This window comes from Myotis yumanensis, unplaced genomic scaffold, assembly GCF_028538775.1.
Source record: "Myotis yumanensis isolate MYYU_CA2020_CCGP unplaced genomic scaffold, mMyoYum1.0.hap1 SCAF_16, whole genome shotgun sequence".
NCBI classification, from domain to species: Eukaryota; Metazoa; Chordata; class Mammalia; order Chiroptera; family Vespertilionidae; genus Myotis; species Myotis yumanensis.
In genome coordinates, this window is record NW_027223767.1 from 11,240,146 (window position 1) to 11,265,228 (window position 25,083).

The 25,083-nt window shown below is 52.0% G+C and overlaps 1 protein-coding gene and 1 long non-coding RNA gene across 2 annotated transcripts in view; one reads left to right on the forward strand and one right to left on the reverse strand.

Annotated features, from left to right (window-relative positions):
* The window catches only part of STX8 (syntaxin 8), a 236,132-nt gene that overhangs the window by 207,708 nt on the left and 3,341 nt on the right, over positions 1–25,083 (forward strand). The gene's annotated exons all lie outside the window — the stretch shown is intronic.
* LOC138994711 (uncharacterized) lies at positions 9,734–19,006 on the reverse strand. Its single transcript, XR_011468464.1, has 3 exons — positions 18,785–19,006; positions 10,955–11,099; positions 9,734–10,346 (listed from the first exon to the last, which is right to left on the reverse strand). It is a non-coding gene; the product is annotated as an uncharacterized lncRNA (long non-coding RNA).

Consider the following 25,083-nt stretch of genomic DNA (forward strand, 5'->3'; position numbering starts at 1 on the left):
GACATCTAAAAGCTCCAATATGCATGGGTAGCCGTGTTGAGTTGTAGGTTTCATAAAAGGATTATCAAACAGGAAGGACCTAGTCATTTTATTGGGCACCCCAGATGTCGTATCTGTCAGGTCTTTTCTCTACTTTGTCCCTTTCTGCCAAGAGGGGCCCTGCTGTTAGTGTCTGGGAACTTCCTAGGGGGAGGGGACAGTGAGCTCACCATTTCACATGAAAACTGATATTTAATCTCCTTGTTTCCAACCTCTTGCCCATCCCTTTCTTCTTCTGAGCCCATCGCCCCATGTTCTGAACCCCTTTAGCCTGATTTCTCCATTGAGCCTCTTCCCCGAGAGGCTAGTGAGGAGGTGGTTTGCCTAGTTGTGTTGTGTGGGTGATGGGGAACCTGGGGTGGAACTGGTCCTCATGGAGTCTTAACCAGTCCCCCTGCTCTTAGCTCCTCCTTCAGAAATACCCGCCCCTCCCATCTCTGAGCCTTCCCAGGGACCCAGCGCACCAGTCAATGTTCTCCTTCGGGTCCCGTCTCCCCATCACTGTTTCATCTTTTACTCTAAGTCATTTACCACCTGTCCATTTTCTCTCAACATGTTATTGCTGTATCTGGTTGGATATCCTTTTCTGCCCTGTTCTTTTGGTTTATGGGTTTGTACCACGTTCCCCTGTGGGTGGAGTTGGGGAGGGGCCGAGATAACCGTGGGCGGTGGATTTGCTGTTTCACAGAATCAGCACATTACCGCACATATATCATCCCTCCAGCCTCATCACAGCCTGGGGCAGGCATGCTGCTCCCACAGTGGAGTTAAGGCAAAGACCCTGGGAGGTGCGGCCCTTTGTCGTAGCTGCAGGTGGGACCCAGGTATCCTCTGGAACTCACGCCCTTGCGGCCGCATCACACTTCTGGCCTCGGAGGCTGCTCGGGGACTCCTCCTCACCACACTGAACGGTATTAATCAGGAATACATACCACACACCGTCCCCGGGGCATGTAGTTCAGCTCACAGGGCTTTCCCCCTTCCCTTTGTTCCCTGAGCAATTATTTCTTTATTTTATTTAAAGACCTGGTTTCTGCAGCTGCCGTGGACAGCTTAGAGTTGTCTGAGGCTGAGGACGAGAACCAAAGCCGTGAGCTTACAGGCTATCAACTTGAAAGATGTATTGAGGTGAAATACTGCTGCAAAGCCTCCCACAACCTGTGCTAAAAACGTGCTTTTTCTGTCCGAAGTGAAAAAGAACCATGTGCACCGTACTATATGTGCATAAAAACCGTCAGCTCAGGCGGTATTCAAGACAAGCTTTGTTGTAACAGCCCACCCCACAGCAGACAGTATCTCTCCCAAAGCCAAAACACTCGTGTTGCACACTGATATGTAGGAGCCAGTCGGTGTGTGTGTGTGGGCTGAGACGTGTGCCTTTCTGTCTTCCTGTGCCAACAGCTCAGGAACTTTGTTTTCATGCTGCATATTTAAGTTGCGATTCCAGCTGGTGGGGTGTGGGCAGAGATCTGAAGTCGAGGCAGCGGAGCTGCTGAGGGGCTTTCGGAGTTCAACCACTTGGACAGAACGTAGACTGACTTCATAGGGAAGCATTCAAGTGGAGTTTTTATCCCACTTAGGATCTTGCCCTGTTTTCCCTCTTTTTCTAGCTTTCCCAAGTCCGCTATTTCCCTTGGCATTCCTAAGGAGGTTCGCCTGGTTATGAGCAAGTGGGAAATGCAGTGAGTTCTATGGGGATTCCAGAAGAGGGTCATTACAGCTTCCCAGAGGCACTGAGTAAATTAGTCACTTTTGAGGGGAAAATGTGAAAGTATTGTTTGTCTTTAAAGTATTTGTTTTTCTGAGCACAAATGCCTTAGCAACTGTATGTGAAGACAGGTTCATTTTGGCAGAATGTGTGGTAATCAATGTGTTCATTTATGACCGGGCGACGGTACATGTGATAGTTTCATTTGCGATTTCCAGGCATGCTACAACCGGCCATGACCGTTCCAAAAGACATGTTGCCCCTTTGTGTTCCTTTCCGTCAGGCGATCGCCGTTTGAGACTGCCGGAGTTGCGCCCGTGGGCATCCTAGATCTGCTCGTGTGGGGACAGACAGGCACTGTGTTACCCATAATGCTTGGGCTTGCCCTGGCTTCTGGAGGCAGGTCTTGGAGAAGCGGTCCATGAAGGTGAGGTCAGGCCCTGCAGAAAGCAGCCTGGGGCGCAGGGGACCCAGATGTCCCGGATGCCCCCCTTGTCGCTACTCCGGATCTCCACCTCGGTGCCTCCTGATCCGGGTTGTTTTATGTCCAACACTTGCAGATTAGAGTTTGGCGGCTCATCAGCAACAGGGGCAGTTTTCTGTCGACCATATGTTTCCAGTGGTGGTGTTATAAATGCGGATTCCTGAACCCGACCCCAGGTTTACTGAGCCTGGGTCTCCGGCTCCTGAGGCCTGGGAATCTGCTGTCCGTTCTTAGGCCAATTATATTGTCCATGGCCATCTTTTCCAAGTCTCTTTGATGATAAGGATCACGTGATATTCTTACTAAAAATCCAAGTTCCAACGCCTCATCCCGGAACCACTGATTCAGGATCTCCTGAGAGGAGGGGCCTGGGAACGGGGAGCGTGGAGCCCAGTATCACGGAAAACTTAAGATCCTGAGGCCAAGGTTGCCTGCTGGAAACCATCAGAGGGAGGAAACCACGCCCCACCGTGACTTTGAAAGACTTTGCATCTGTTAATTAAAACATAAAACTAGCAAGAGACTGAGGAGGACCGAGAGTCTTTGGGTCCCATGCAAGTCAAATCAGAACATTTTTTGATTATTTTTACCCATTTACCTGGTGCATTTCTGAGAACGTTTGAAGCTTTCAATTCTCCTAAGTTGACGTCAAGACATAAAATCAGTCCTTCTTCTGCTAGTTAAAAGGTTAGAGACAACTTGCCATTTATTTTCTTTTCACTAATTATTTTTTAAAAATGCATTTCATTTGCTTTGAATTTTCAAAAGCAATAAAATACGCTTTGTATGCGTATTTTAAAGAAAAAATTTCAAACACTTGTCATGTCTCATATCTTCTGAAGTTTTCGATTTTACCTATATGTAAACTGTGGGCTTCTGAGGGTAAAGAGCCATGGATTGTTCACCTCTGTCCCTGGGTGCAGGCCAGTGCCCAACATGCTGAACAGATGCTGCGCGGACGAGAGAAAGATTTTATTTTCCTCCCTAGGTTGGTTCTCTTTAGCTGAGATTATCAGAGTTAAACTTTTTCTCTCTCTTTCTCTTTCGTTCCCTCTCCCCGCTCCAGGCCTCCCCTTCTTATATGTGGTTGCTTATTGGTTTACTAATTTGAAGATTTATGGAGGGCAGAATGTTGATTTTTCTTTTTAAAAAAATGTAAAACTGAGAGACAAAACATACAGTTGTGCATACCTGGAAAGAGATGTCCAGAGCCCCTGCATCCTGCCGAGGAAATTTCATTGCATAAATGGGCTACTATTAGTGGATGGAAAAATTAAGTTAACTGGAATCCCCAGTTCACCAATCGTGCCAGTTAACTGAGGTATTAGTGTCCTGCTTAAACTCTCAGAGCTATTAAATTAAACGGTCATGACATGAAACCTCAGAAAAGTCTTATTGTTGTCTAGAAAGATTGTGTACAGGTGTTGCTCGCCTGCGTTAGAATAAAAAAGGCTTCAGTATTCTCAAAAATCATTTCCTCTCCTGAGGAAACGCACCCCAGTGAAATTGCCTTTTCCAGAATAGTAACTGCTGGCTCGCAGCTTCAAAAGAAAACCCTTGAATATTATTCAGGTCACCATTTCCATCAGGCTTTTTGGAATAGACAGTAATAAATTTGTGTTTGATTAACAAAATAATTCCAGAACTATAATCTAATCCCTGTAGACAGAACTTGTTGGAAACATTGAGTTGCCTAAGAAAATTGTTTTTAATTTAAAAAGATGCATGCCATCTCAGCTGATGAAACGAAAGGGCGGCGTTCCCTCCGTCACAAAGGCTCTACGTTCCAAGTTGGCAAAGTGCGTCCTCTTCTTGAGCTTAGGCTTGACCCCCATGAAATGAACACTCTGAGAATTCTGCTTCTAACACAGAAGGTTGAATATTTCTAGAAAGGAAAAGCCTCCTTCATTTAAGAAAAGTAATTTCTAATTCTCCACAACTGGCTGTGGGAGGAAAAGGCACCATTTGGTGGTAGAGGGCTCAGACGTTCCTCCGGGCGGCCGTGGGAGCTTTGTAAAGCACCTCCTCTGGGGTGCTGATCGCCCGGGGTCGCCTTCTGATCTGGGGTCTGTCATTGTGAACCCCATGTGTCCTGTTGGGGACACCTGTTCAGTGCTCTGCATTCGTACCCCCTGGTGCCCCCTCCTGGGTTCCACAACAAGCACGTCGGTGCTCTTGCTTCATCCTGTGCTGGGTCTTAGGTGCCCGTTTGCTGGATGACCGATGCACGCAGCTTTCCCGTTGGGGTAAAGAAGAACATTCACCCCCATAGCGCTACTCGCTCATTTCATGTCTTCAGGTTTGTAAGTTCAGCTCTTCCCTGGCTCTCCCCTCCCCGCTCCCTCCTGCAGGTGGGTGCGCTGCCGCAGGTGAGCGCAGACTCTCAGTTCTGCTCTTGGCCAAGGAGGTTTCGAGCGCAGTGTGAAGCACAGGGAAGAGTGACCTTCCCTTTGGCCGACCTCTCTCGACACCGTGATAAAGAGCTGAGTCTATGGCCCAGGGTGAGGCCGATCTATAAGAAAACAGAAACCTGGAGGCACTGATGCTTCATTAATAAAAAGCATGGCTTCCAATTATAGGCCTTTCTGTTGAAAACTCTCTTGCCATCTTTAAAACAATGTAATGTTTGAAGGAATATAACGAATGAAGGAATGCATCCTAGGATGTCAAAGAGGAGGGATTTAGTAAGAAGGTATCATCAAGAACCAACCCAAATATTTTCAAATGTTCAAAAACATAGAGTGGGTACCTGGGAGTCTGGGGGTAGAAGGGGGCATGGGAAAGTGGCATCGCACTGAGCTTCTGACGTGAGTGTGGGCGGAAAACCCCAAGGAGGGCCTTGCCGGGAGGCCTCTACTAGCCATCGCTGGACCCACACCTGAGCCTTTTACCACTTTTACAATCACTGCAAGGGACTCTATCTGCTTTACATTTAGGATACCGACAGTAGATGCAGGTCTTCCCCCCAACCCTCCCTCTCCAACCCCAGAACAAGAAATTTTCCTCAGTGGCTCGCTAGCCCAACAGACAAGTTCTGTGTAATCCCAGTGGAAGAAAAGGAAATATAATATTGTGCTGTCAAAACTTGCTCAAAACAATACCCAAGAGGCCCACACTGGACCGTGATCCTCTCCAGCCCCACTCTTCTGTCCCTGTTTCTGTTTTGATGAGCAAGACCACCAGCCACTCAGGTTCTCAAGCCAAATTCTCAGGAGTTGTTCCTGACGCTCCCCTCTCGCTCAGGCCCCACGTCCAAGCAGATGTCTGTTCTTGCTAATTCTCCCTCCTTGCATCTGTGGAAGTTGTACCCTTCTGTCCTTCTGTCCTTCAGATGCTGTCACCTTCAGGATTACTCTTTTTGTTTCCTAACTCATCTTTCTTTCTCCAATCCTGCTCCTTCCCAATCTGTTCTCCACACTGAAGCCAGTGTGAGCTTTGGGAAATGTGGATTTGCTTTATCAGCCCTTTTCTCCACCACCACTTCTCCCCACTAAATAAAGCCTCTCAGAGGTTCCCCATTGCCCAAGTTCCTCGTGACAACTCTCAGGACCCCCTGTGTCTCCTCTCCTGCGGATCTCTCGCCCTCACACAGCTCTACAGCAGATGTCCCGGAGTTCTGTTTTGTGCCCAGCAAGCTCTATCTTCTGAGCCTCAGATTTAGACTGATCATCCAACTGCATATTTGCATCTTAGCTTGAATCCCTGTGCAGTGTGGCCAGACCCCCCTCATTCTCTCCATTTCAGTTAATGGCGCCATTGACCTAGTTATTCCAAGTTGAAATCTTGTTTCCTCTCCTTCTATCATCACAGCCTTCTTTCTTATCCAGAAGGAAGCTCTGTTAATTCTATCCTAAAATATATCTCAAATGCCCCATCTCCACTGCCACCACCCCTTCACCCCACCCTCGTGCCTCGGTGCTGTGAGAGTTCTCTCAAGAAGGCCTTGTTGGCTTTCCTTGTCCCCAAAGACTGCCCCCTACAGTCCAGCCTCCACACAGTGGCATGAGTGTCCGAATAACACAAATGAGATATTGCTACTCCCTGCGTAAACCCATCAGTGGCTTCCCTTGTTCTTGAATGAAATCCATCTCCTTGCCTTGGCCTCCAAGGCCCTACAGAACTTAGTCCCTTGCTCTAGCAGCAAACTCATGCTGATTTCTCTCTTCCTCATCAGCCAGTTCTAGCCACAGTGGCTCCCTTTCCAGTCTGAGAACTCCCCTGGTATTCTGTGGTTACTACTCCCTCCAACTGGGATCGTCTTTGCCCAGCTTTTTGTGTGACAGAAGGCCATATCAGACCACTCCCTGATGGTAGCTCTTATCATAGCGCCTCGTTTGTTCCTAAACACTTATCCGTGACCTGTAATTATTTCATTGTGTGATTATCTGGATGTCTGTTTCCCCCATTAGCATGTAACTTCTTTGGGGCCAGGTGTCAGTCCACCTTGACCACTGTTGTATTCCCAGCACCTAACATGGTACCCAATACAGAATTCGTTAGCGATAGATGGAGAAGGACTAGCTTCTCTCCTCTTTACTCAGCCGAGGTCCCATCCTGAACCTTTTAAGTCCTGCCCTCACTAAGCTTCACCGGCTGCCATTTCCCACTGTTCCTTCTCTTGTAGCCCCACCCACAACCTGTGCCCCAGAAGCTTCAGGAGTTTTCATCTGAGATATAGAGGTGGGGACGTTCTCCAGAGTGACCAGGAAGTTACCCAGAAAAGCGTGTGCTCTTTACTCACCTTGACTTGGGAAGACTTCTGTTTTGGTTATACCTTCAGACACTGTAAAATCTGGATGTGAAATGGGGTGGATGCCAGAAGGTGACTCTGACTAAAGCCGACCTTGTTCATGTCTTAAATATCTCACGATGGCCTTAAAAAGCCTAATTTCTAAAGGACAGAAGGCCTTCCAGCCATCTTCCTAATGACCCAAAATTTATTCCTTTAGTCAGATTCCATCCGTTGCTTAAAGTGCATATATCTGTGGCATGAGATAGATATTGATTAAACTTTTGTTCTTTGGGCGATCTTTTGGGGGGGACAGAGTCACTCACATTATCCAATAAAGGTGGGTTTATACAGGGACACGTTGCCATTGTTAGGAAGCAAGGCAGAGCTGGCCAGCCTCCTTTGCTCCTTATCTCCTAGTTCAACTCTGGAGAGAAGAACCTGTTGGCCCGGTTCAGCTTCGTGAGCCAAGCTACAATGGGCAGGGGCAGCTGGCCAGCCTGTGGATTGGCTGACCTGTCTGTATGCCCACGGCACTCTGGCTCACTGGGTGGGATCATGGGGTGCAAACCACAGCTGCCCTGGCTCACCCCTCAACCAGAGGTTTGGTCGAAACAGATCCCATTTGAAGGGGCTTTGGACACACCATAAAACATGCCTGGTAAAGACACTGTAATAGGACAAGTGAATGTTTATTGAGCACTTACTGTGTTACAGATACCATGCCCAGTTCATTATATATGCTACTGTTCCCCCAATTTTGTAGGTAAGGCCCAGACAGGCAAAGTAGCTTGCCCGTATCACACAGATGGGCAGTGGGGTGGCCAGGCTTAGAACCAAAGCTGTGTGGCTGCAAAGTCATGGGCTTGCCCATTCCTTACATGTCAATGACTCTCTATGAGTAAAGACAGGAAGATAGCGTATATAAGTGGGTCAAGTTGGAAAAGGGAGAATGACAGGGAGAGGAACGAAAGGAAGAAGCAGAGAGAGCAGCAGCGGCCTCCCGGCACCAGGCACGCCAGCCTCTATTTAGGAGCGATGGGGGAAGCTCCCAGGGTAGAGGAGGTCAGCCTAGGAGGTGAGTGCTGAGGAAGGAAGTCCCTTGGGTGCTGGGGTGAGAGTGGAAATGTACCGAGGAAGAAACCCAAGAGGCCTGGGTAAACCACTCAGCCCGGGGAGTCCGGAGAAGAGGGCTCGGTGTCAGCAGCAGCAGCAGGAGTGGAAGTTGTAAACAGACCATTAACTGTAAGAGTCAAGCGATGAAGACGCTGTGGTTCCTGTGACGTGGGGGGCATTAGAAAGAAGCTGTTGGGTTTTAGAAGACTTTTTAAACAAACGTGGCTGTCATCCATAAACTTGGTTTGTTGTTTTTGGACACTGGTGGAAGTGATGAACAAGCAAAGCTGGTACCAAATCCCTTTAGAACGTTGGTCAAGACCTGCCTGCCACCCAGTCCAATGAGCAGGTGACAAAATCTGACCTATAAGAAGAGCAATTTAAGTTGCAATGCAACGTGGTAGTTGTGCTGAAGCTAGATTGGTTGGCAGCCTTGACAGTTTTAATAAGAAAAGTTACTTTCTTACCTGACATTATTATAGAAAAGTCTCCTGACCAGCCAGTTGGGGTCATTTTCCCAGCACCAGCCTGAGACCATCACGATGAAAAGACCGTTATGATTCAGTCACTCTGATCGAATATTCGATGTCTTCAGCAAGAATAGAAAAGCAGCGGCACCTCATAGCCAGGAAACTGTCAGAGGGACCACTTACGGGCCGATGGCCGAGCTCGGCAGACTATACACCAGCGGAGCCGCTGAGCTGAGGTCTAGCCACGTAAACACACGCCTGCTCCACGGCGGGCTGAGCAGCTTGGGTTTCCAGGGCGAGATGCGGAGCGAGTGGGGACATCGCCAACGCAGGAAGGCCTCAGGCCAATTATGCAATTAGCCAATAGCCTGTGCTGGCCTCCACATTTGTTTAGATAAATTTTGAAATCATCAGCGAGCTCTTGAGCCAGATTCCTCTTGGTGAGGGGAAAGTCAGACTATACACAGCGCCACACAGTATGGGTGTGGGACAAGTTCCGCTTCCCACCCCCGGGCCGGAGCGGAATCGATGTGGAGAGACCTTGGCTGTGTGTGGCCTGGCTGGTCCTCACTGGTGGGGAAGGGAGGGCAGGGTCACCGCCCGCAGGGTGGCTACTGGAGCCGGACCGCGTGGCCAGGCTGCCGTAATCTCACTGCCTGCTGGGCCCTGTGGCAGGCCCCACTTCAGGGCTCGAGGTCCCCCCCGCCCCCCACAACACACATTCAGGCCTGTGGAGGGATATTAATTAGCAAAGACTCTGAGGCTCTGAGCCTGTTTGTTCCAAGGAGATGACCTCTTGGACCCCGAGAGGAGAACTGGGCTCCAGTTGCTTTTATGCGGCACTCAGAGTGCTTCCCACGTATCTCATTTATCCTCCTGACACCCCTCGGAGGTCAGTTTGTTTGCGATTTCTACAAAGTTATGATTATGCCTATAGATTTGAGTTCCTGGCTCTGTCATTCTAAACCTTGAGTCTCATCCCCATCTCATTTTTCCCAACATAACTAAACCCTTTGGGGAATGAAATGTCTCAGGCTTTAGCCTAGCCAAAGGGCGATTTCCCCCCCCTTCCTCTTTTGTTGTTGTTAAGTTTGATTTATTACCAAGCATTCTAGCCAGGCTCGATGGATGTTCGGAATATTATAAATAATGTGGATTGAAAAGATCGTGCTGAAATGTTTATTGCATTCTTAGAAAGAGAACAAGGAATGGCGTGGAGAGCGTGGCCGTGGTGAAGGAGGGGCGTGAGGAGGGGGAGGCAAGTCTCGCTCCTAGGATATTGCGAGTCAATAAAAGACAGTGCTCTGAAAGGAAAACTTACACTGCAGTCCTGCTATCAAGAATGCAGAAGTGTTCCAGGGGTGTAAAGAGTGTACTTCAGGAATGTCAGGGCCATAAGGAACTAATCATCAGACATTCCCGCTCTCATTTCCTCACCACAGTGTTCGAAGAAGGCTGTGAGCAGCGAGTCTGCCGGGCTTGAGAGCCAGCTCTCCAGCATGCTGGCTTGGGGGACCCTCTGGGATGGCAGGCAGCTGTGACTAGCTGTGTGTGAGTGACAAAGCATCTCCTCTTGACTTATTTTGCACCCAGTGCTTGAGCATCCCAATTCTTCATTCTTCGGGCACACTAGCAGTACCAACGGTATCCAAGACCAGGACCCTGGATGTGCGAAAAGGAAGGTCACCCTGGCCCCTTGCAATCCTGCCGTTGCCTTTGAAAAACTGAACCACCAGCTTCTTCCACCACGTAGTTCTCATCTCAGGTTCTTCTTCCTCTCTCGGGCCTTCCCTTGGGCTCCTGTGACCAAGAAGAGGGTCAGAGTTCCTTAGCAGGGGAGGCCATCTGGCTCAACCCGATGCTAAAGAGAAAAGTCTGGCAACCCAGCGGGGATGATTCACGGGCTCTCATTTAAGTGAGAGCAGCTTTTGGTCACTCCCGCAGCTGCCTGGTCCTGCAGACCTCCTAGTGCAGAACTACCTCTGTCAGAGGGAATGAGGCCAAGGTAATATTGGTGTGGGGTCGGGGGTGAATTGTGACAGCAAACGAGTTTGTGTGTCAAGCACAACTCTGGCTGCTCCTCTTCCTCGTGAGGCTGTGTCTCCAAGGACAGTCCGTGGTGCCTCTCTTACCCCCCGGATAGTGGCCTCCCCACCGGCTGGGGACCCCGGCTCATTGTCTTCCTAGTGCCCAGAGAAAGCCACAGCTCTTCCTAGCGTTAACAGGTGGTATTTGATTATATAGCGCAGAGAACTGCTAGTGAACTTTTGATCCTAACCTCCACACCACTGGTTCTCAAACGTTAGTGCCAGAAGAATTACATGGAGGGCTTGTTAACACGCAGCTTCCTGGGCCCCACCCCCAGAAGCTCAGACTCAGGAGGAGTGAGGCAGGGCCCCTAAAGTTACCTTTCTGACCGTTATCGGTGAATCTATGAATATTATCCGTGATGCCGCTGCACTGAGGTCGTGCCCTGAGCAGTACTGCTCTAAACATAAGCATGGCATTTCTAGCATGAGGTGATTTTTTGAGTAATAGCCTTCTCTGGAATATCTGCAAATAGAGGGTGATAAAAAGTTACAGGGAATGAATGAAATCTGAACTGGAGCTTTTGGATTCGACACAAAAAGGGTCTACTTGGCTGAGAATTCTGAGTCTGTATCATCTGTGTTAGAAAGAAACCCATGAACCCGTGAATGTCTGGTAAAATCCCAACATTTCACTAAAATGTAACTTTGTTCATTTATTTTAAAGATACACATAGAATATATTATCCTAAAATTTTATATGCAAATTACTAACCACTAATGGGCAATATATTTTGAGTTTGGCAATAGCAACTGTACTTACTTTACTTGTATTCTTTTAAAGTTCTTTAGAACCAGTGCTCCTTAATAACCCATTTCATTGATAATTTATACTCTTTCATTTATTCATTCATTTTTCAACACATTTATTGAACACTCACTCTGTGCAAAGTACTGTTCTAGCTGCTAGAATATCTCTACATTAATTACCACCAAGTAAAAATGTCATTTGAAATCCACGCTACTGACTCTTAATATCCAAGCAATATTTGAACCTAAACCATGTAAACAACTGAGTCCAATCAACCAAAACACAAAAGCATGTTGCGTGTGTATTAAATGATGTGTGTGCTGGTCACCTACTTCGCAAAGAACCTACAGACTTAAACCATGAACCCAGTCAATTTACCTAAGTAATACATTTATTTTTGTAATCTATGTTTTCAGTATTTAGAAGAAGCCTAGAAAAGCCATTCTAAGACTGCCTTGGGCTTGAGAGCCACATGGCACTGGGGAGGGTGCATTTCTGAGCTGAGGCCTAAAGCTGGTGTCGGGTTCCGGGTGCATAGAAGCCGGCAGAGGCTTGAAACAGCGTGAACCGTCCCTGCAAAGCGCAGAGGCGTGAGGAGGGCGGCATGTGAGAACGAGAGGCCAAGGGGGGACGCTGGGTTGTTTCACTGGGAAAGTGTCATAATTCAACTTTTTAATTTTCCTTTGAAATGATTTCTGGAATATCTGACAGACCATGCAAGCCAACAAATATTTCAAAGCCAAATCTGACATTTTGAATGGTCTGTTCTACTTTTTCTCGGAAGAGTAGATCAGGAGAAGTTGATGACATCATTTTAATATTATCTGCAGACACCTTTATTATTTGCACTAACAACACGCGTTTGAAGGGCAGCTGTTCGGTGGTTTCATGCCTGGGATGTGACTGGCACTTGTCTTAGATTGGCCGGAACAGCCTGGTGTGTGGCCCATGGAGCTCAGTTGTGGTCATCGGTGTGCCTTTCTGTGACAGTGTTTTATGGTCCACGCCCTTTCCACCTTGACCACCTTTGGAGGAAGGGAGAGGAGAAGGCCTTCTGCCTAGGTGGCCTTATCCTTAAACAGTGACATAAGCCACACTTCTCTAGAGAGTATTCCCAGCCGCTTCCCTCAGCTGTTTCCCGGTCTTTCAACTCTGCTGCATGAATCCTAGGGCCTCAGGCACATCTATTCATTCTTCTTGCTGATAGAATCTTTGCACAACAGTTTTTAGGCCAGTCATACTCTGGAATGTGTAACCAGGGATCTGCCCATTGTTCAGTGGGCTCACTGGTGACATCACTAGAGCTGTCAGGGGTTCTGAGGGCACCCAGTGTCCACTCTAAGTTTTCTCTCAGGAGCGCCCACCTTTGTTGCTACCTTGAGAGTCACCACTATACTCAGCGGCACCCCCTCTGGCAAGGCCAGATTATGGCTCCTCTGGCTGCTCACAGAGGACTCGTCTAGGACGGAGAAGTGTTTGAGGAGGGCACTGACAGGAGGTGACGTGGTGGCCGCATTCCCTGCCGTGAGGGAGAGCCCTTCACTGCACGTGCAACTGTGCCTGTAGTGTCGCCCTGCAGCCCGACTGTCCCTGTTGCGCCTGCATATTTCCCAGACGGAGCAGCGAGCCTGGTGCTGCTTTTGGTAGGAGGCCCTTTTTCCATGACCCAGTGCAGAGCGGCTTCCAAGGCTCTTTTCTGTTCTCGCTCTACCAGTGTTGGTGCTGCCCATGGGGCTCACAACTCTGATGGCTCCCTTCCTGCTACTAATGAAAAACCAGCAGCTGACCGCGCGCCTGTTCGTTTCACTCCGTCGCTGCCACCAGGCCCCGGCTGCAGCAGCAGCACCGTTAGGTTAGGGCTCCCGGGCCCGAAGCAGAGGCCTGGGCACCTGAGCAGAGGAGGCACGTCCCTCCTGCGAGAGCAAACAGAAGCCGCAGTGCTCTTCGCTGTGTGTTTTCACTCATTCGGGCCTGTAGGTCTTGGAAGACTTTGCATAAGCACACATTTCCAAGTCTCTTTCCGTGATGGAGCCTGAAGAGTGAGGTGAGCGGATTTTCAAGCGGAGTGGCAGCCTCTCCCAGCGCCCCTTTCTCCTGCGCTCTTGGCGTGTGCAGTGGGGGAGATGTGCACGGCCAATGTGATCACAGAGGGGGCAGCTCCAAGCGCCTCCTGTCCAGACATGATGCTCAAAGTGTCTCCTGCCCTTTTGTCGCAAGAGCAGTGTCCAGTCGGTGGTAATCGCAGCTGCCGTCACTTGAGAACATGCCACGTTCCAGGTAGTGTGCTCGGCACCAAGCATTTGACCTTGTTTCTTCTCCAGGACCAGTCTGGGAGCTAAGGGTTAGGAGTGTCCACCTGATTTCAGGCTCAGAGAACTGGATCCCTTACCCAGTTCAGCCCCTTGATTTGAATGAAGCCAACTTCCGGGCCTCCAAAGGAGCAAAGCTTGTACTCACGCATGCGCGCTCTCTCTCTCTCTCTCTCTCACACACACACACACACACACACACACACACACTCGGCCTCCGTCATCCTGCTGCAGTTGGGAGGTGGCACCTGGGTGGAGGTCAGTGGGACAGAGTCGAACTCGAGTCGCCTGATGGTGGCCACTGGATGCAGGGGACCTTTGAACACAGGAGAACTCATTTCTCTGCTGCCATGATGGGGAAGGCTTCACGGCCAGACTGAGTGATCCTGACATCTGTTCTGGTTATTTGGGAAATGACTCTGCTCTTAAAGTGAAAGGACCCCGTCTGGCTCTCCCTCCAGCCCTTATTTTTCTTTTCTCCCACAGCTCTTAGCAGTCATCTTTCTTCTGCTCTTGGTTATATATAATCCATGTCACCTTGGAGGCCAACGGAATGCTGGGATTAGTGGGGGCAGATGTGGCCTCCCAGATGACAGAGTGGCTCTCCACCCAAAATACCAAAGTGGTGCTAGCTGTCCCCGCTTCAGCTGAAATGCCTTTGCCAGGATCCTGGCAGACTCTGGGTGACATCCTGCATCTGATTTCATCTTACTTCTCCCACCACAACTAGCTGGTGGCCGGTACTGGGTGACCCTCAGCCAGAGCTGAAGTGAAAGCCCAGTGCAGGCCGCCAGCTTAAGAAGCACACTTTCCATCTGGGAGAGACCCATCAGGAGGAAGTGGTGTGTCGCTGCTCTGCGCCCGACCCCGTGGCAGATCCTGTGTCCCGCAGACCAGGTGGGCACAGAGTTCCCCGACCAGGGTGTCCCTGCCCTGGAAAGTGCTGGGTGCCCACGCTCTCCCTCTCCGCTCGCCTTTCTGCTCCATAATAAGTCCCTTTTCTGTTTCCAGTTGTCATTACATCACCCTTCATTCCAGCAAAGCTTCGTAATGTGTTATTCCTAAGCTTACATATTATTAACATTCAGAGATGCCAGTCTCCTGGTGCCCGTAGGAAGGCACCCTAATCTTCCCGCGATGTTTCCAAACCCCACTGTGGGGTGGCCAGTTTCTGGAAAATGTTAGCTCTCCTTCCCCACCTGCTCCTGGGGCCCGAGGGAAAGGGGCCATGCCTCTGAGCTGCCACCTCGGGCCACAGTGCGAAGAGGATAAGCTCTATGTTCTTTTTAGCACTTAATCAGCACATTGCACAATTTACTTACTCTGGTTTTTGTCTATCTTTACCAACTGCACCCTTTAATACACACACACACACACACACACACACACACACACAGAGCAGCTCAGTGAGGTGGAGGCAGGGATTCTTGTCTGTTCTGTTCGTGCTGTGTCGCCAGTGCCTAGAACAGTGCCTGGAGCCCTGTACAGGCTCAATCAATATTTGTTAAATCAAAAGCCAATAGAGGTGCAAATCCAGAGGTTATAAATATCGTTTTTGCTTTCCTAACCTCATCAGGAGTGGGGCCTTCTGTTTCATTTGTTGATTAAACGTTTATTGAGCAGCGAATGGTAGATGTGGCTCTTATGAAAAGCACTGTGGTGGCAGGACCAGTGTGCATTCCCCAGGGACCTGCCTCAGACCCCTGCTGGTTCTACGTGGTGCGCCCCGGGGGGGAGGGGCCCCTAGGGCGGGTCTTGTCAGCTTTGTTTACACCAGTGGTTCTCAACCTTCCTAATGCCGCGACCCTTTAATACAGTTCCTCATGTTGTGGGGACCCCCAACCATAAAATGATTTTCGTTGCTACTTCATAACTGTAATTTTACTACTGTTATGGATTGTAATGCAAATATCTGATATGCAGGATGTATTTTCATTGTTACAAACTGAACATAATTAAAGCATAGTGATTAATCACAAAAACAGTATGTAATTATATATGTGTTTTCCGATGGTCTTAGGAGACCCCTGTGAAAGGGTTGTTTGACTCCCAAAGGGGTCGCGACCCACAGGTTGAGAACCGCTGGTTTACACAGAGGAGCTCTCCTGCCCCATCTTTGCTCCGCTGTTCACTCACTTGGATCCAGGACGTCTACGGTGTTCCCCACAGCAGCCTTGTGACGCCCCAGGCCTTGTGGCCGAGCGAGAAGAGCTTGGTCTCCGAGAAGGCGCTCATGGTAGCAGCATTCCTTCGGGACCTGGCCGTTCACAGCAAGGGTCCTCTCAGCAGTAAATGGGCAAAGCGAAAGGGTTCTCGGGTTACTCAGATTTTTTCCAAATAATTAGAGACAAACAGTGACTTCTGCTGATGGTGTCTTTCCTGAAAGGTCTCGGTTACTGTAAGAGGAAATGACTGGCGCGTTTAGGTTAAACAACATGTAATTTATTTGAATGACGCCGGGTTACTTGTGAGAATCTCAGGGATCATTGGGCCAGCCACGTCTCAGGAGGAGTCGGAACCGAGGCCTGTCCTGGGACCTTCTGGCCGTGTTTGTGACCGAGCCCAGCGCTGCTCGGTCCGAAAGCCAGAACTCCCGGGGAACAGAGCTCCCCGCTGGACCCATCAGCTGTGCACAGCAGAGGCAGGCAGGTTGGACAGACGTGGCTCCCTCTCTCACCCAACACCGTGCTTTTCTGAGGTTTGGAATTCAGAGGCTCAGTTCAGATCTACCACCCAGCAGCTTTTTGCATCTTGGTCAAATGATTTGCTTTAAAAATAAAAAATCAGATGGATGATCGTGTGCTGTGTTGAGAAAGGACTGTGTTGATGGCCGCACTCTCTGCCCAGCCTCTCTGAACCTGAGTGAGGACTGGGCAGCAGCACCTCCCGCCTCGCCCAGCCCGCCTCCCTGGCCGATGCCAGGTGACGGCTCCCCGTCCTGCAGCCCAGATGAGGGGCTGGAAAGGTGAATCCACAGCCTGACTGGAGCCATCCCGAAATCTTTTGACACTTAGTCAAGAGGGAGTTGTCAAAACAAGATATCCATAACAGAGGTCCCGACTGTCTTGTCAAAGACACTTGAATTCCTGCCAGACTCCAGACAGATTCCCATTCCCAGGGGCACCGCGCGGGCAGCAAGGGGACGTTTCTGAGCAAACATTGATAGCGCCAGCGAATGGGCATTAAATTATCGACGTGACAACTCGCCCTGGGCTGCCTCTGATTGCCGATGTGATGGGTTATCTATTTGCAATTGGACTCTGCCGCAGAACTGTGGCCATTGCTGGGGGAACTTATTTCGGGGAAGGGAAATGAAGAACACATTAAGGATGAGCATGGGGATGGGCCTAGAAACTAGTGGGCCCGCTCTGGCAGGAAGCAGCAAGACGGCCGAGTCTTTGCAGGCTCTCTAAGGAGGTGTCGTCTGCAGAGGCTATAGTTTTGTTTTGTTTTGTTTGGGGGAGGCAGCGTGGGCTGATTTTTCTGCCTCTGCTCTGAGGCTGGGAGGCCCTGAACGGGCCAGCGTGTACCTCTGCACCACTGGGCACGACCCACAGCAGGCGCTCAATGAGCATCTCTTGGGTCAGGCTTTGGCGTGGTTGATCTGACTGCTGAGTGCCAGCGTGGTTGATCTGACTGATCTGCCCGCGTGGGCTGTGCACTGGGACCCCTTCCTGGGCCTGACCCTCCCCGGGCCGTGAGATGAGCCCTCCCACGGGGCCTGCTGGCTGAGTGCTCGCCCCCCGCCCTGTGGCTGTGCCCGCCCCTGATGCCTGCACCCGGGAGCCTGCCTCTCACTAGGCCTCGTCCGCGCCTCTGCCTGCTCGTACAGTCTTACTTCCTTTTAATTTCCTGTTTCTGGGCAAGTGCTTTTCTCCTCCTCCCAGCCCCCCTGTTCTCAGGTCACCGTCCCTGCTTCCTGCTCTCTCTCTCTCTCTCTCTCTCTCTCTCTCTCTCTCTCTCTCCCCCCGCAGCACACGCCTCTCCTGCTCTCCTCTCCCCCAGCAGCAGCCCTCCCCTGCGAGTTGATTCTCTTGGAGTTTTTCTATTTACATGGAGCGTTACCTCTCGTCTGCACTGAGAAGGCACCAGCCCAGGGACGGGGCCCGGCCGTCAGAGGGCAGGGATGAGTGCCAGCGTAGGAAGGTCTCTGTCCTCCCATCGACCTCAGCTCACGCCTGTCCTAGAGGCACGGGGTCCGGGCTTGCCCCCCCGCTCCCCCCAAAGAGCCACCTCGGGAAGGCCGTGGTGTTTACCGTCAGAAGCTTGCACTTTGCAGATGGAGCCAGAGGTTAGTGAGCCCTGGCCCGGGCCAGGCCCTGGGCCCCGACGAGCGCCACATGACCCCTGCGCCTTGAGCCCGAGGAAGCGGGTGCAGGACGCTGGCCAGGCCAGGACTCCGTGGCCTCCCTCGCCCCCTCCCACCCTGCGCCCTGGCTGCAGGCTGGTTCCAGCTGCACCTGACTCTGCCCAGAGAACTGGCCATGCGCCCCAGCCCGTCCAGCCCTGCCTTCGGCCCTGCTCCAGCGGCTCTCAAGGCAGGTGGCGTGACCAGCCTGAGCCCGTCTCCTCCTGTAAGTTGGGGGAAGCTTTGTTTAGCAGCCCCTCTGCCGTACAGTGAGAATAGTAGGAATCTAAGCACTGGAGGGCTCTGTGCACACGCACCTCACGGCATAACAGTAGCTCCTATTTTTTCCCCTTCTTTTCTTCCTGTTACTATTTTTGTTGTCATTGTCATTGTTATTTGTGCCATCATAGCTAACATGCCTGGCTCCCGGGCCCTGAGCCCCTCTCCGTCCATTCTCCATGCCGCTGAGCAGGATACGGTGCCGGGCACAACTGCCGCCCTCCCTCGAGCTTCCTGCGATCTTCCACCCCCTTGGGTTCGCTCTGACCTTCTTCTCGCTGCCCCTGCCCTGCTCTCCCCTCCCAGCAGCCCTCCCTGGGCGGTTTTTACCGCCCCGCGCACCTGGCGCCCACTGGGCCGGGCTCCGGTGCCTGACTTCAGCCAGCGGCCCAGCCAGCACAGCTGTCCTTCCCGTGGCCAGTGCCCGACACGGATCTGCCAGACATCCCACCCGAACTGCCTACCTTTCCTGGACGCCGTCACCCCGCCAGGCTCGGCTGGAATCGGGCTCTGTTCCTACCCAAGTGCCACCCAGGTGCTCCTCTGCTTCCGTTCCTCTTCCTTTTGGGATGAATGACATTTTATTTCTGTTGTTAAACCGAGAGGCCGGCGCTCTCCCAGGCCATTCAGGGAGCTTCTGCCGTACACAAGGCGCCATTCTCGGGCAGTGGGTTATACAAGCAATGATTGTTGTCACCAGAGCTCCCGTTGGTGGCGTGCCAACTCAGGTCTAGAAGTTTCGTGCTTCATCTTGTTGACCCTCACACCAGCCTACGGAAGCAGCATTTTCGGCTGTTTTCCAGATGCTGGAACTCAGAGTAAAGGAACATCCCAGCATCTTATAGCCAGAAAGTGGCAGGTCCGAAGCCAGGTCCCTTGACTCCTAAAACCGGTGTCCCTTCTACCACATGACCTGTCCCTGGAGATTCGCGACCTAAAGAAAGAGACATGAGCGATAATCTGAGTGCAAAGATGGAGGGTGGCGGGGAAGGGCAGCAGCCTGGCTGCGCTTACCCGACTCCAGGGGCCACGCCCGCCGGGCCTAGGGTCTTGCTGGAGGAGTGGGAGCTGAGCTGAGTGCAGCGCCTTGGCCCTGGTGGGGGGCGGGGGGCGGGGGGGGTGCAGCGGGAGGGATGAGGAGAAGCAGAGGGGAAAGAGGATGTGAGGTTAGCAGAGGAGATGGGCTCCTCTGAGCTGAGTGCAAGGGAGGGTTACCACCAACAGAGAGGGCGAGCCTGCAGGGGTGGGCGAGGGCCAGGTAAGAACAGAGCCGACTCAGCAAGTCAGGGAGGACTGGTCACTGTGTCTCCTGGAAGCTCTATAGTGGGAAATGAACATGTGGGGCCTGGTGTGACAGTCCACGGTCGACTCGGGGCCTGCCACCCACCACCCGTTCTGGGCAAACCCAAGGCCCATGGCAGTTTCCCAGCGCACCTGAGCTTGTAGGCGCTGGAGGTAGGTGGCAGGTGCCCACACCGCGGCAACCGGCAAAGCAAACAGCTCCGAGAGGGCAGCTTAGGCCGAGGGGGACCTGGAGGGTGGCCACAGGCCTCCAGGCATTCAGCTGAAAGTCAGAATGTCAATATGTTCACCTCTGCAGGCGTCTGCTCTTCTCTTCGCTTATTTGCCCAGTAATGGGATTAAAGGGAACATTTACATGAACTTTTGAAAACAAATATTCCAGTTTTGTCTTCTCCTGCGTATTCCCCACCTTAACTTGGGAGTCTGCTGCAAGCATCTGACAGCTAATACTTAAGCAAATGTCACCTAGCGGCGGGCACAGCTGGGCAGACACCTGCAGGATCCTTGCAGCAATGCCCCCCGTGGATCTGGGGGTTACCAGTGAGTGAGAGTTGTCTGTCGGCCCTGACGGCTCCACTGGGGAGAGCCGGCACACAGCAGGGAAGTATGTATTTTGGTTCAAAACAACCAACAGCAGGCGACCAGCATGACTTTCCTTGTGATAAACAAAACCAGGTAAAAAGACTTCCAGATAAACTTGCCCTCCATGTCCCCTGCCGCCACCCCTCCCCCTCCACCCCCCTCCCCTCCCACCATCCTTATCTCCCACGTTTCCTACAGCTAAAGGGAGAAGTGTCCAGTATGGAGGTGTCTCTCTCTACCCCTCTCTCTCCTTCTCCACCCCCAGCCTCCTCCTCTCCCCTCTTCTCTTCCTTGTTAGTGAGCGCGGAGCTGTTACCTATGCTCAGCTGAGGCAGAGGTGTTGGCAGCACAGCCTCCATAATTTGCAGGGTCCAGTGTTTCCCTGGGAAGAAATAGGGACCATTAATCCAGAGGAACAACCTTCAGAAAACACAACCCTGTTCCTGAGAGACTGTGTTTCATGTCCTTTCCCTGTTTGAAACGGAGTTTATTTTCTTACATCTTTCTTTAATTGCTCTGGGCTGGACTTGTAAATATTGTAAGTGGTTGAGTAATACTCATCTGGTAAACTGACCGAAGGAAACTGTTCTGTCCGCCCCCGTAAGCGGCTCCCCATGCCAGCCCGAGAGGGGCGCTGGTGCTGGGAAGGAAAGCCTGCCTCGCCAGGTGCCCGCCGCCTCCGCGCCGCCTGCGGGGCCGAGTGAAGCGGAGGAAGTGATCCGCTGTCAGGAGCTCGCCAGGTGTTCCTGCGCGGGCCTGGGGCAGAGAGCGTCCATTGTCTGAGAAGTTGGCAGCTTCCCAGATGTTCGACTGTCTTTCCTCGTCCTGAAATGTCAGCCATTTCCTCAGCTGGGATGGAGGACCAGCCCCCGAGGTTGAAGCATTCCTCTGAGGCCGGAGAAGGAAGTGCTCTCTCCCAGGTGATGGATGCCAGCAGGTTCTCCTGGCACCGCGGGTGCTCTGGCCCTCCCGCTGGGACGGGGTCCTGCTCTGCGCGGCGGACACCTCCCGCCTCTAAGAAATTGTGAGCCCCGCACTGCGTGGCGGCGGCGTTTTCTTTTTCATGATGCCTTCTTAGTGGTACTTACTGGCGTATTTACCAGGAGTGGCTCTGGGATGTGCTGCAGAAGAACGCAGGGGCAGGCAGCGGGTGAGGTGTCCACAGACGGGCCGTGAATGGGTCTTTGTTAAAGCTGAGCGCTGCGGTCATCACAGCTCATTATACTCTGTCTCCTTCTGTATCTGTTTAAATTTTTTCACCATAGAGAGATACAGGAAGGAAGGGAGGAGAAAGAAAAGAGAAGGCAAGAAAGAAGAACCTCTTTATACCAGCTTTGCAGCCCAAAGAAGTCTGGGCCTCTCCCTGATCAACCCCACACTGTGGGAGACAGGGTCCCCCACACAGGCCCCCGGTGCAGAGAAAGGGCGAGAGCGTGGCCCAGGGTCAATCCCACGGGGTTCAGTCCAGCTCTTCCTCTTGCTGTTGGGCAGGGTGGGGAGCCTTTCTTCTGCCCAGGGCCATGTGGATATTTATAACATCGTTCTCGGGCCATACAACATTATCAACTTAAACATTAGCTGCTGGATTTGGTCAAACATTTTAACTCACCCCTAATGCCTTGGCAGGGCCAGACCAAATGATTTCGCCGGCCTTGCATGGCCCAGGGGCCGGACGTTCCCCGCCCCTGCCTTATGGAGGAGAGCGACCTCCCAGAACCCCCTCTCCCTCCCCTGGAACAGATGAGAGTCCTCTGCTGCTGAGAACTCAGCGAGGCGACCCCCTTGCACTTCCCCCCTCCGCCCATGGCAGCCAGCGCAGACCTCGCATGTGAATGTCCCCCCCACGGCATGGCTGAGCTCTCCCGGCTTCCAGCAGGCCCGGGCTCCTCTGTGAAATGCTTTAGAGGAGAGAGCCTCCATTCAGGAAAGGTGCCAGAGCCGCGGTCACATTCCAGGAAAGCCACACTCCTTACAGAGAGAGGACCGCGGCGATAAGGTGTGTCAACACCTGCTCTTTGTCCGACAGAATCCAAAGGCCACAACTGGCCTTTGCTTATCACTGTCACTTGCCGTCTCGGAATGACTTCCTCCGCTGGCCCTCTGCACAGCGGTTTGCTTAAATCTATTGAGAACCTCCTCCCCAGAGGCCCCTGTTTGTTCTGAAAGGATTTGAAATGTAAGAGTCTTACTGGGCATTACTCTCATGGTCTCCCTTTTCATCTCTGGACAAGAGCCCAGTTTATCACATATTATCAAGTGACACTATCTCTGGTGTCAATGGCTGAAGTGTGTTCCATTTTTCACAGGTATTGTGTACCCTGTCACACCTTCACTGTGGCACCATTTGTATAACTCACAGTTTCTGTGAAAGACCAATCAGCAGCTTAAAGAGAAATGCAGAATTAACAATAGTTCCAACGGACCCGCCCACCCTTCTGCGAACCTGTGCCAGTGTTTGGAGACCAGCACTGACCTGTTGAATTGTCTCCTTTCTTGGCCTCCTTGACACCTTTCTCAGCTTCTCTCTCACTCCCGACCATTGCTTCTGTGTCCTTTTCATTGGCTCTTGTGCCGCCCAGGTACTCAGTACGTTATTTATTACACAAAAAAGAATGTGCTGGGCCCCTTTCGGGAGCCAGGCTCTGTTCCCAGCACTGGGGTCGGGTGGTGGACTAGACAGGCACGGTGCCTGGACGCTCACGGGCCAGTGGAGGAGCTAGTCACTGAGGACCTAAGCTAGGATGTAGGAAGGACCACAACAGAGAGAGAGAGGGACAGCAAGAGGGACAACAGTCCACTGGAGGTCTGGACGGAACTCCTCGAGGGAGTGACACTCGTGAGATTTGGGGGACGAGGAGGGATTAACTGGGCCAAGAGTGTGCAGCGTTGTCTGGGCGGAAAGAATGGCAAGAGAACAGGCTGGTGGTGAGAAGGAGCTCAGCCCACTGAGGACCCACAGCCAGAGTGGCTAGGCCACAGGTGTAGTGTGGCTCAGGGGTGGCTAGACCACAGGTGTAGTGTGGCTCAGGGGTGGCTAGACCACAGGTGTAGTGTGGCTCAGGGGTGGCTAGACCACAGGTGTAGTGTGGCTCAGGGGTGGCTAGACCACAGGTGTAGTGTGGCTCAGGGGTGGCTAGACCACAGGTGTAGTGTGGCTCAGGGGTGGCTAGACCACAGGTGTAGTGTGGCTCAGGGGTGGCTAGGCCACAGGTGGAGTGTGGCTCAGGGGTGGCTAGGCCACAGGTGGAGTGTGGCTCAGGGGTGGCTAGGCCACAGGTGGAGTGTGGCTCAGGGGTGGCTAGGCCACAGGTGGAGTGTGGCTCAGGGGTGGCTAGACCACAGGTGGAGTGTGGCTCAGGGGTGGCTAGGCCACAGGTGGAGTGTGGCTCGGGTGGAAGGGCTGGGCTGTACAGGGCCTTCTAACCACCGGGAAGAGTTTGGACTTGAGCTGAAGCTGTCGGAGAATTTGTTGTTGTTCATCCTCACCTGAGGGTATTTTTCCATTGATTTTTAGAGAGAGTGGAAGGGAGGGGAAGGGACAGAGTGAAACATCAGTGTGAAAGAGACACATCGATTGGTTGCCTCCCACATACGCCCTGACCAGGGCTGGGGAATCAAACCTGCAACCCAGGTGTGTGCCCTTGACGGGAATCAAACCTGGGACCCTTCAGTCCACTGGCCATTGCTCTATCCTCTGAGTCAAACTGGCTAGGGCGCCATCGGAGAGCTTCAAGCCAGGAAGTCGCCAGATCTGATTCCCATTCCAGCTGAATTGTGGGGGCTGGACTGGGTGACAGGAGCTGCAGGTCAGTCCCTGCAGTGGCCCAAGCGGGAGATGGCGCAGGCTCTTCCCTGGGACTGACGGTTCCGTGTGTTTAAACTGAAACCGATGTGAGGATTCTGTTTCCCAACCAGTCACTGTTCTCGAGTTCTGCGTTCTCATCACTTGTTCTGCTGCATCGGCCTCTCCTTTGGGCCATCGCAGCCTCAGTCCAGGACCCTTGCTGCCCAAGGCGCCCCTCAGCCTCGTGTGCTCCGGCTCTGACCCACCTGAGCACGTGACGGCCCTTCTCCCTGACGCACCACTCGTGAGCTCTGCTTTCCTCAAAACTCCTCCCCCCCCCCCCCCCCCCCACCTCAGGGTCAGCCCGGGCTCTGGGGGCCAGCCCTCACCCCTGACGCCCCACCTCACTGTCTGCTTCCCCCATTTCCATCAGTTTGTGTGTGCAATGTAAGCCTTTCACCCCCATCCAGAAGTAGGGGGATTCCTGCCCAGGTGGAGCTCGTGATCAACCTAAAGGTGTTTCTGGAGGCAGAAACGAATGAGATTTGTTCTTCCGGTTCTGGCAAGAAGATGGATGGAGATAATCTTCACACACACACACACTCCTCACTATAAGCATCTTGAAGTGCTAGATAAAATATTACAACACCCCCTAAAATGTTAAGGCTTAGCTGAATTTACAAGGAAGACAGGAAATCCCCGGATGAAACAAATGGAGAGAGAACCGGAAACCGGCATCTGGATGAGCGACTGATGCGCAGCTGGGTCATTGTCGGCCACAGTGACACAGAGCAGGCTCAGCCTGGTTCTGTGAAGGCCAGACAGTAAGTGAGGCTTCGCAGACCACGGACAGTGTGGCATCTTCTTTTTCTTTCTTTTTTTTTTTTTAATATACTTTTATTGATTTCAGAGAACAAGGGAGAGGGAGAGAGAGAAACATCAATGATGAAAGAGAATCCTTGATCAGCTGGCTGTCTCCTGCACGCCCTACACTGGGGATCGAGCCCACAACCCCGGGCATGTGCCCTGACCGGGAATCGAACCATGATCTCTTGGTTCATAGGTTGACGCTCAACCCCTGAACTGGGCTTCTTT